We start from the raw sequence: 10,745 nt of genomic DNA on the forward strand, positions 1-10,745 counted from the left end.
AGGCTGTTCATTGTTTTCTGAAGACAACAGTGTCTATGAAATGTATTTGAGTAGTCTGCCCTATATAATTTCTTCAAGTTTCTCTTCTTCTCACATCCTCTGTACCTGTCAGCAATTCCACAGTTCCATTTTGTAGAAAATGTTCATCTCAGACGCGCCTAAATTCTCGCAATCAATCTGCGAAAAATTAGTTTTCTCGCTTTTCATCTGCGAAAAATTGAACTCTTCTGTGTAAGCATTTCACAAAAATAAACCATGTCTTTCATAGTAGAAAAAGTGATTTCTCACTGGCTCATACGGAGCGTTCAATTTCTTGGAGATGCTGAACGAGAAAACTAATTTATCACTGGTTGATTGCGAGAATTCAATTCCTCGCAGGTGCAGAGCAAGAAAGCACAGTTCTCGCAGCTTCATTGCGAGAAAGTATGTATTTCCGCTTACTTCTCGCAGAAAAGCAAGAAAGTGTCCTTTTCTCGCAAATTTCTGTACTAGTGAATGATTCAGTTGAAATCTGATTTGCTGACGAAATAACTTGATCCTCATACAGACTAATTATCGAATGATTGCATGGATCATACAAACTTGACTGTCCAACTCGCAATGAAGCTATACTCAAACTAGTAGGTTCTGTGTGAAAATACAGGACAGGCAAAATCTGTTCATCATAACTAAAACATAAATGCTGACGACCTGTAAGGGCTTGAAATCATGAAAATTTTGATACCAAGACAAGGTGACGAGTACGAATTTCTTTAGCTTTCCTCTGTCCCATGGCGGCAAAGCGTAGGAATACAGTACATATCTGAAGCAAACCATATGTAAATCGACGCGCATCGACTTATAAAGTACAACATTTTTTCCTAAAATATCTCAAGCTATAATCATCAATCTTTGTGTACAAATAAATAATGCACATCCACTAAAACATTGCAAAATAATGTTTCCAGGGAAATGTACCAAGGGCATTCAGCCTGAGAATCTTTGAATCTTTTACAGTTCAACAAACGCGACGTCATTAGAATTGTATAGATTTACACCAAAATAAACCGTATTTCTACTTCTAAATGTTGAAATCCTGCAAAAATTCCATTAATGGTGCTCTTAGCATTCTCCATTTATAATCAGTTTGCTTTTGTTTTTATATAGCTTGCAACTTATAGTCTCAAAAAATACAGAAATAAGGGACCGTTCAGTTTTTACGGCCTGGGGGACAGGCAAAATCTTATATAGACCCCCTGCATTTTTCGTGAAAAAAGATGACCCCCCCACTTTGTCAGACGAAAAAGTTTGATGACCCCCCCCCACCCTAGCTGAAAAATAATCAAAACCCATATGTCAAATTTACCCGCACGGTTTGGATTTGAACTCCGGTACGCAGCGCACTTTATCCGTGTAGCAGAGATGCCAGTGCACTAACTTCTCAGCCAATTCCATGCAAACGTATGTTAATTAGGACAACTGTAAGGCAATTTTTAACTTCATTTCCATAGACAACTTATGTCATCACACTTTTATGCAAATGCCCCTTATTTTCTCAGTGCTACCATTCAGGTCGCGAGCATGTAAATGGTCTTTCAAAGATGAGATAGCACTAAACCAGTTCTACTTTATATGAGTTGGCCGCCGAAGACAGCTCGCTGCTTATTGTAGTGGGTTGGCAAAGTCCGGGACTGTCGGTAAAGAGGGTCATGGGCCACACATCGATCATAGCCATTGCATGACGTAAACCGGAGGGTCGATCATGGCCAAGGCATAAAGTGAACTTTATTGTAGGTATTATGTTTTTTACAATGTGATGACCCTCCCCCTCCTACCATTAAAGCGATGACCCCCCCCTTTGCGGATTCCAAAAATACAATGCCCCCCCCCCGGATTTAGCTGGCCATAAAAACTGGACGCTCCCTAAAGTTGAACCAAAATCGTCATTTCATATTTCTGATTACTACTAGGCAAATAAATCTTTTGTAAGAAAACGAAAAGAAAGGGCATTGAAAAATAATGTCCATCGTCTTGAAATAAACAAAAAAAATTGCTGTGACAATGTCAGTCAAGTTGCGGCCCAAGTTTGATTTCACTACCAGTGTGGAAAATATGAAAAAGATGCCGATATCAACTGTTCTGCCAACTGTGCCAGCAACTAGATAAGTCCCATTTGTCAATTGCGCGGTCAGACAGAGTGATAAAAAATAACTACATAAATAATTCAGCTGCTAAATGACGACAATATGATACACTGTATGTATACTGATATCTTGTTGCCTGTTGACAGAAAGCTAGCATAAATAAAATCAAGTGAACGTCGTGCTTTTGTCCCTTAAGCTATTATATAGCCTGTCTTAGCAATCATACACAACAGGCTTTATGTTGCGGGTGCATTCATAACGTGGGAATTTATTTGAACTTCCTAGCGAATTTCAGTCTCACCGTCAGTTCTTTAGTTTTTCGACGGCAAAAATGTGCACTCTTGAAGCAGCCCTCTTTATCTTCTCTGATCACGATTGCTGTGCACAACGAGAGTCTGTGTTGATGTCAAAAGACAATTTTGTTTATTCGCTAGTTGTTATCTCCGTCGACGACAAACCGATCACCAATGACAAACAAAATCATCTTTGTCAAAGATTAAATAGCACCGCCATCAAAGTAATTTAACATGAACTTTATCAGTTAACGGCTGGAGTCAAATGTTATCAGTTGTCCGCTGAGGCTTAGTAAGGTCAGGTCATGTCGATGGACATTTTATAGAGATGTCTATGACAATATACCATGCAAACGTAAAATAGTTTAGTTTTAAAGACGTTGTTTCAATCATTGACCTATGCTAGGTAACAAATGGACTTACCAATCAATTGCTGATGAACTACTCATATTATGACACGCAAGAGGTCATACCGGTGTCCCGAGTTGTGTCTCTGTTGATAGAGAAGTTTTGGCAAAGCAAAGCGTATTTAATGTCTTTAACCTTTCTAGGTATGGACTAGACCTTTCATCGAATTATTCATTGAGATATGCATCCAATCTGTCAGGAATTAAAGAAATACGTTTACACCAGTACATCATTGCATGAATACACGTGTAATGTCAACATTTTGTCGCCTACAGTAATCACCCGATGTCTAACAGAAATATTTCATTTTGCTCTTGTATGATTAACTCAGCTCAAGAGTAACTCAGATCAAGGCCATCTCAATCTTCACTGTATCTGTAAAAAGCGATTTAACCAGACTCTACAAGGTCAGCAAGCACCAGAAAGACATTGTTGGCAAAGTAAAATTTTTGTGTTCACATAAAATACTTCTTTTTATAATTTTACAAATTTAACGAAGATATACTTATTTCTATCATTTCACTGTCATTGAATGATTACGCCGTCAGACTGGTTATGAAGTGAATGAATGCATCTGTTATCAACTAGTTAATAGTTCATGAATATTCTAGTCGCTAAAACATGGTCTGTTGTGTAGATGCCAATTGATAGGCAAGAGAAAAACTATCTTTAAGTAATGCTATGTTTACTTTTTTGGTGGAGTTGATATAGTCGATACAAGCTTGTGAATGTGACGTGCATTGCAAATCCAGTATGCAAATACTGTAGGTCAAAGGTACTGCAGGTCAATGCTGTCACAGCTTGGGTGACTATTGAAATATGTTTTGATTTTTTCCAACCAGCGACACTGAGTAACATGTTTTTGGTAGCCAGCTTAAGCTCAATTCCATGGACAACAGATAATTTCATCCACAGGCAAATGTTCAGGGAAGCGCAGTTTCCAGAGTCTTGTATCAATCGTCCATCAGAACGTCTGTCTCTGAGTTACGCGTTACTCGCAGGACCAAGAACAGCTGAGTGGAACTGCCCCCAAGATTTTGACGGCCACGTGAATGAATGGGTTTGCAATATGTAGAAACTGTTATCTTATCGATGGTGCATGCTGCCAGTTACGGATATGGACTCTCTAAAAGTCATTGTTGGCAGTCCAATATAAGCAGAGGTCAGTGTGAACTTTTGTAATGTTTCGGCTGGTAAACCATTCCGTGCCCACCAATAGTGAACTGTGACCTTCACCGATAATTCGTTAAACATAGAAAAATACTGTAAATAGGAATAGGGTACATCTAAGATATTTACCAAACTATTGGTCAATAAATAAACAGGTTTATCCTGAAACATTTAAAGCTCATTTTCAGATCAATTAGTACAACAGTTTATTTGAAAAAATATAGTCGTACAAATAAATCGTCATTTTTGGCTGCTATTGAAAACAGATTCAACACCAGTTAGCCAGAAAAAAAGGATCGTTTCTGGTCAGCGCACGCATCACTTGGAAGTCCTCGACCTTTTTTCGACTGTACGTATAAATGTTAGCGGACTCGAAAAAAGTCATTACGCCGCCGTTCTTGATATAAACTGGAGTTCCATGCGACGCTGTGCGGTGGAACGCTAATAATTGCAAAGGATCAAGGGAAAAACTGGATATTCGTATAATGGGGTGATATGACATGGACGTCTACTCCATTTTCATAGCGTGTCGCAGTTCAAGTGCCATTGAAGAGGAACTTTGTTAAAACGCATCATCTGTTTACACCGAGCAAAGCTGCATGGAAAGTTAACACTTTGACTGACTCATCAAGTTAAAAAGGGAAAATATAAAAAAGAAATTCGCATCGTCGCTCGAATTTTTTAAAAACAGTCATGAACAGCATCATTTTTAAATTTTTTTATTTTTTGACCGTAGTTTTAACTCTTGCATACCCGCTCATTGGTGTTTGTTTCACATATGCGCACGGCGATTTTTCAAACCTATGCTTGAGAGTTGACCGGATTTCTCAAATGTCAAACAAGCTCTCGGTCCCCACATTTCCCTACACAGTCTTTGGAAATCCAATTCAAATTTCTCCAGGGAAAAATGGCGCCACAGGGACAAGTAAGATACGTCTTCGCGGCAACTGAATTATGACGTAATTATTATGTTTTAGACAATTAGTCACAAAAAAATGTAGCTTCAAAATTCATTGGAAATTGATTTCGAGTACTCTCCTTAGTAATGTGGTGAACAATGACTTTTATTTCTTGGATCGCTTGTATCGTGCAGGTCAGTTAACAGCAATAACACAAGTTAGGGAAAACGTGAAACAAGCTGGAAAGATTGATTTTTTACTTTTTGTTCGATGTATGTTATCAATGAGAGCCAACGTTACGCCAATCATCTAACAATCCGCTGGATGCAGTGCAACGTTAACGGCTTTGCTTGGTGCCCGTAGTTTTTAGGAAGAAAACCAGATGAGATTATATTTATAGATTAAATCTACATTACTTTATCATCCAATTATCCCTAATTAGTTCCAATCGTGTTTTAGAAGAAACAACATGATTACTTTTTACTATAAAGAGAATTAATTATATACTGCATAATTAAATACAAGATTACAACTTTATTAGCATACAACGTAAATTACACGATAACTATAATGAACGTCAACATATCGACACAGACGCTGTAATTAAATGTACAATTAAGATCATAATCTGCAACTCTGTTTGTATGGTTGTGGATTGAGTGCACTTATGCAGACCATAACTTTCGTTCTGGATCTCACGAATCTTAAAGACCTTCAGTGGTCATTACGTGAACACATCAATGTATGCTTGAAGTCGGATACTCTTGTAACATTTCCAGGGCTATTAAAGGAACCTGTAATTATTTAGTTTGGGTTTACCTCACATAAAACGATCATTGATAAATGTGCGAGCAGTTGAAAGTATCCTGGGCTGGCGAGAGACAATAAAGTACACCTTAAAACAGTGACAAAGGAGGCTTACTTCTCCGGAGGTCTGAAGTTTCAATCACAAACGAATACGGAATTAATTTTATTTTTGTGTATGCATGTCCGTGACTTGACGCTAAATTACGAAGGATTTCCAATTTCTCATAACTGGACACCCATAAATGCATAATGGCCATGGGCAGATGCAGTGCGGCAGTCAGCATTAATGGCGCAAATACAGTAATCTGATTGTTCGAGGCCTGAAAATTACATTACCTTATTCGTGGTATAGCACAGTTAAAACCTGCACCAACTCTCAGTCAGAGGAAAAACTTCCTTTAAATGATTCACGTCAGATTTGTAATATTCTGTTACGATATTGTAGTAATAAAGTCGACCAGCTCAGGTTCATATACTGAGCTCGTTATTGATAATATTCACCACAGTTTGCTGACATTTTGGTTACAAGACTCAGCATTGATTAATAACATTCATCAAACTATTGAGGAGTTTGAAGGTCTTCAGTAAAACTCCTAATGATATCAACAGTTGAATATCCAAAGTTGAAAACGTAGATCAGTAAAATTATGAATTGTCAGCGACTCTGCTCCAACACAGTACCTACGCGCCCTATACGACCACATTAGAAATCTCTCTCTCTCTCTCTCTCTCTCTCTCTCTCTCTCTCTCTCTCTCTCTCTCTCTCTCTCTCTCTCTCTCTCTCTCTCTCTCTCTCTCTCTCTCAGAGTCTGGTGACACCGCCTTTAGATATTTAGAAACAGACAGTGAAGATACTTTACAAATCCATGGTCAGTCATTCGGCAGCAGTCAGCATATCAGATCGATCCAGTTAAAGTGTCGTCAACTTTTTTAATTCCACATCGAGAACTTTTATGCAGATGTATTTTTATCCAATCATTCTGAAATCGTGTTTTAGAGGACCTATGCACGAACTACATAAGCTAAGAATTAATAACTCAAAATAAGAAGAAAGTCGGCAAAATAGAAACACTGCCTATCTCCACAGACAAACATATGGGAGTGACATTTCTCAAATTTATAAGTAAAATGTTTACAACCTTTCGGGCACATGGCGTCAAATCGGGTCATAGACTTTTGGTAATTTATATTTATCACTGTCTCTATTAAGAGATGGCTGGTTAACACAGGTATATATCTCCTCCTAGACACCCTTACGAAGTATATAGGATCCCTATCAAGAATTCCAACATATCCGCATTCGAATCACCAGACCACTTTGTAGTTTTGGAAATGTACAAATTCTTTATACGGATCCAGATATTTCGAAAGGGTGTCAAGGAGGCGAGATATATCCGTGTTATCCAGCCATCCCTTAATAGAGACAGTGGAAGATATAAATTACCAAAAGTCTATGACCCGATTTGACATTGAGATCGGGTTATTCTGCTGCCAAAGGTTATAGTTTGGTACAATTTAGTAAACAATGAAATTGGTCCAATGTCTAATTCTTAAGTCAGGGCATATTTAAAGTGACCTTCACTTGTTGACACGCTAATATTTGATATTACATTTCTATTCTTGACGTTAATGCATATTGGATTGGTACAATTTTCAAGGTAAAAAATGTCAAATATTAATCGATATTTTGCTCAACTTCCTAAAAATTCTGTTCAAATATTGCGATGCTGTGCAAATGATAAGGTTAAAAAAGAAAACTAACTGTATCTGATCGAATATCGTTGGAAACAAATGGCTTCTATGAATATTTAATAAAAATGTGTGACTTTGTCTATTTGTCTTGTACTAGTCTCAGTTTGTTGATTTGCATTAACATAAATGTTCGATCGATTTACAGTGAAGTTAGATTCATTTCAAACGAGGCCTGACAACGCTTACCTTTTATTTTTTCTGAAATAACGAAAAGATAAGGGACATTCAATAATGAAAAGGCTCAGAAGTTGTCGATTTGGCGGATTTTATGCAGTTTGTATCGTTGTCTATTTGTTTTGCAAGATGAAAACATTACTTCCTTATTTAGTCGATTCTATTGCTTTGTATAGTTTAAGCAGTAAGCATTTCGATTTCGTGGCACCTTTCTTATAAATACACCCATCTTATTTTCCCAATTTATTTCCAATCGTAAAAAGACAAATGTAACTTTATACTTGCAATATTTTCAAGGTTCTTTCTACCGTCCGGTGCTACCTTTAATGAGGGCAGACTTTTTATTATGTTGGTTTTGGAATAGTTTGGATTTCTTGCCAATTTTTCATATACATATATATGTCATGTACCCTCTTTTCTTTCTGCCTCACACGTCATTCTCGAACCTTCGATTGACTATCCATGTACACAAATGTGACGTCGCTAATCGTTTCGAATATACTGTCACTGTTTTATCCCATTTGAATTTAACTAAGTATATCAAATTAAAATAAATTCAAGTTTTCAAACACCTATGTGCAATCGATTATAAAGGGTAATCCTTTCACATCTGTAGTTGATGACCACTTTTGTATAAAATTCACGTCAAAATCTAAATAAATCAGAGAAGTAATGTCGTGTTTCAGGATTATTGTTTTTGAAAGCCAGTGTCGTGTTTGTAACTTCGCATCAAGAGTGACAAATGGTGAGTATAAGGCCAAATAATATTATCAGAATGTTTCTGTACGTTATATTACTGTGTGATATCACCTTTGATGCATACTACAACCACATAAAGAACTTTATTGTTCTACGTGATCTTTAGTCCAGGAAAACTAAGGCGTGATTGAAGATAAAAACATTTGATACAAACAGATTTATAAATAAGCCAATTTTGCTAGGCTCTGATTATCAAAATCTGGACAAATATAAGACATTAGGAGGTCGATTTGCTGTCGAATGACACTGCCAAGAGGCATATGAACGCTATTCGGGCAAAGTGTGACAGCGACATATCATACACATCAAGAAACTTGACACCAACTCTTTAAAGATTGCCCGCATCATAGTATTCATGTCATATAAGGTCCAGTCACTGCTGTGTATATATCCTTCTTTTCTAGCGTGTTCCCTTGGATGAGAACTTTTCACGATGATAATTATATCTGGACAACGAGATTTCAAACGAACAGTGGTGTGTCTGACTCGGAGAAGCCTCTCTTCATAAGAAGTCTTTGTCCATGAAGCAAAGTGATAGCTGAGGCTTAACAAAATCACCGAGTTACATTCCGTCATTGTAATACCATCAATTGTGTCACTTTCAAACTTCTGTCGCCAAAAGTCGATAATTCGACTGCCTATCAGAATGGGATGAAACTGGTACGTCACAGTTGTTCGGTTCGCGGTTTCTGTCCATGTCCGTTCTATCGGATTTGATGGCAATTTTTGTCCGAAGAGGTTTGTAATAAGTTCGTGTATCTGCCTAACAGTTGAATCTCCAAGTATGTACAGTGTTTTCTCTTTGAGGCACTGTCTCATTTCATCAATACTCCAGTGACGTGTTTTACATACCCGAGAAGTCCATGTTACGTCATTTCCCAGAAACCATCAGACATTGGTCTTGGAAGGTCTACTCCGCATCGTGGAAGGTCATCGCCTGGTTCATCAATTTGCAAGTCGGTATTTTCTTCTGAAGCAAAGAAAGTTGTAATTGTAGTAGTGTTAATGCCAAGTACAATGTACATTTGGTGTTATCTCGTCAAATGAAAGACATTTGAATCTTATTCTACTGTTAATACCCACCCTTGCATGAGCAAAGACAATTTATTACCATCTTTTCTCATGGAGGTCTTATGCAAAAAGCGTGACAGACTGTATGAATTTACGTAAATTAAATCAATGAGTATTGTTCCAGTATGCAAGTCCGCATTTAATGAATAATTAGCAAATGTCAGTATACATGTATCGTGAGTATTTGAACAAAACATCAGCCGCAATCGTGCACACACAACGTTACGTTTTCAAATCAGAATTTCAACCACATAGGACGTGACTAAACTCATGTGATCCATTTAAGGAAGCTTCGCAAAGTATGCAAATAACCATTTTCGAAGGACCAACGGAGCAGTGTTTGATCAATTATCGGACGCAAAGAAATTTTCTGCATGAAATACACTTGTTTAAGATCAGTCTGAACATATTCCATCTGTTTTACTTTGCAGCCTCTATTTCAGCATTTAACTGTAACAATAATGGTTTGTCAAACCTTCGAGTGTGTTAAAATAACATATAATACCAAACTCAAGTCAGATATCCAACCGTATGCTAATAACATGAAAATTTAAGTTCATGCATAAAATTTCGCGCCACAGTGAAGTCGATGATCTTACCTTGAATTGAAATTTTTATCGGACTGCCAACTACAGCCGTCATTAAGTATGGCCTACGGAAATAAATAAAATTCACGCTTAGGTTTTGCATCACGAAAACGTCAGCTGGCCAGATTATGCGATATCTGGTGACAACCAATTACAAAAATGCAACAGCAACATCTGCAAAATTGAATACAGGATAAGAGGAGACATAGCAGTAGGTATGTATAACGCTGTACTTGAACTCGAGCCGATGCATATGCGGCCCTCTATTTTCCACATAATACCTTATCCCATTTGATAAGTTAATCCCTTTATAAAGTCTAAAATTTATTGCAAACTTCACTCACTTTCTAAATAAAATGTCCAAATCCTCCGGCAGATTTTTATTGACTGATGCGTCCAAAGACGTCACTCTAGACTTTGTTGTTTTAATCTCATCACACGATAGGTGTTGTGGTCTGTCGCACACGAAGGCTGTCCTTCCCAGGGCATTTTTATTGGCATACACGCATTTATTTGGAAAGGTCGGCGCTCTAGAAACATAGCAGATACTGTCTTCCGTCAGCGTCCCATTTCTATACCATGCATTCCATTCTACGTGTCGCTCCTCGGTTCTATAATGATTCTCAATCCAGTCCACAGCCGCCCGTGGATGTACCAATGTGACCGCATGTCTGCCGTTCCAGACCATCCTGCGTAAAAGAA

The 10,745-nt window shown here is 37.7% G+C and overlaps 1 protein-coding gene across 1 annotated transcript in view; it reads left to right on the top strand.

Annotated features, from left to right (window-relative positions):
• Positions 1–10,745, top strand: part of LOC139125229 (uncharacterized) — a 496,067-nt gene that overhangs the window by 372,024 nt on the left and 113,298 nt on the right. The gene's annotated exons all lie outside the window — the stretch shown is intronic.

This window comes from Ptychodera flava, assembly GCF_041260155.1.
Source record: "Ptychodera flava strain L36383 chromosome 3 unlocalized genomic scaffold, AS_Pfla_20210202 Scaffold_25__1_contigs__length_14229661_pilon, whole genome shotgun sequence".
Classification (NCBI taxonomy): domain Eukaryota; kingdom Metazoa; phylum Hemichordata; class Enteropneusta; family Ptychoderidae; genus Ptychodera; species Ptychodera flava.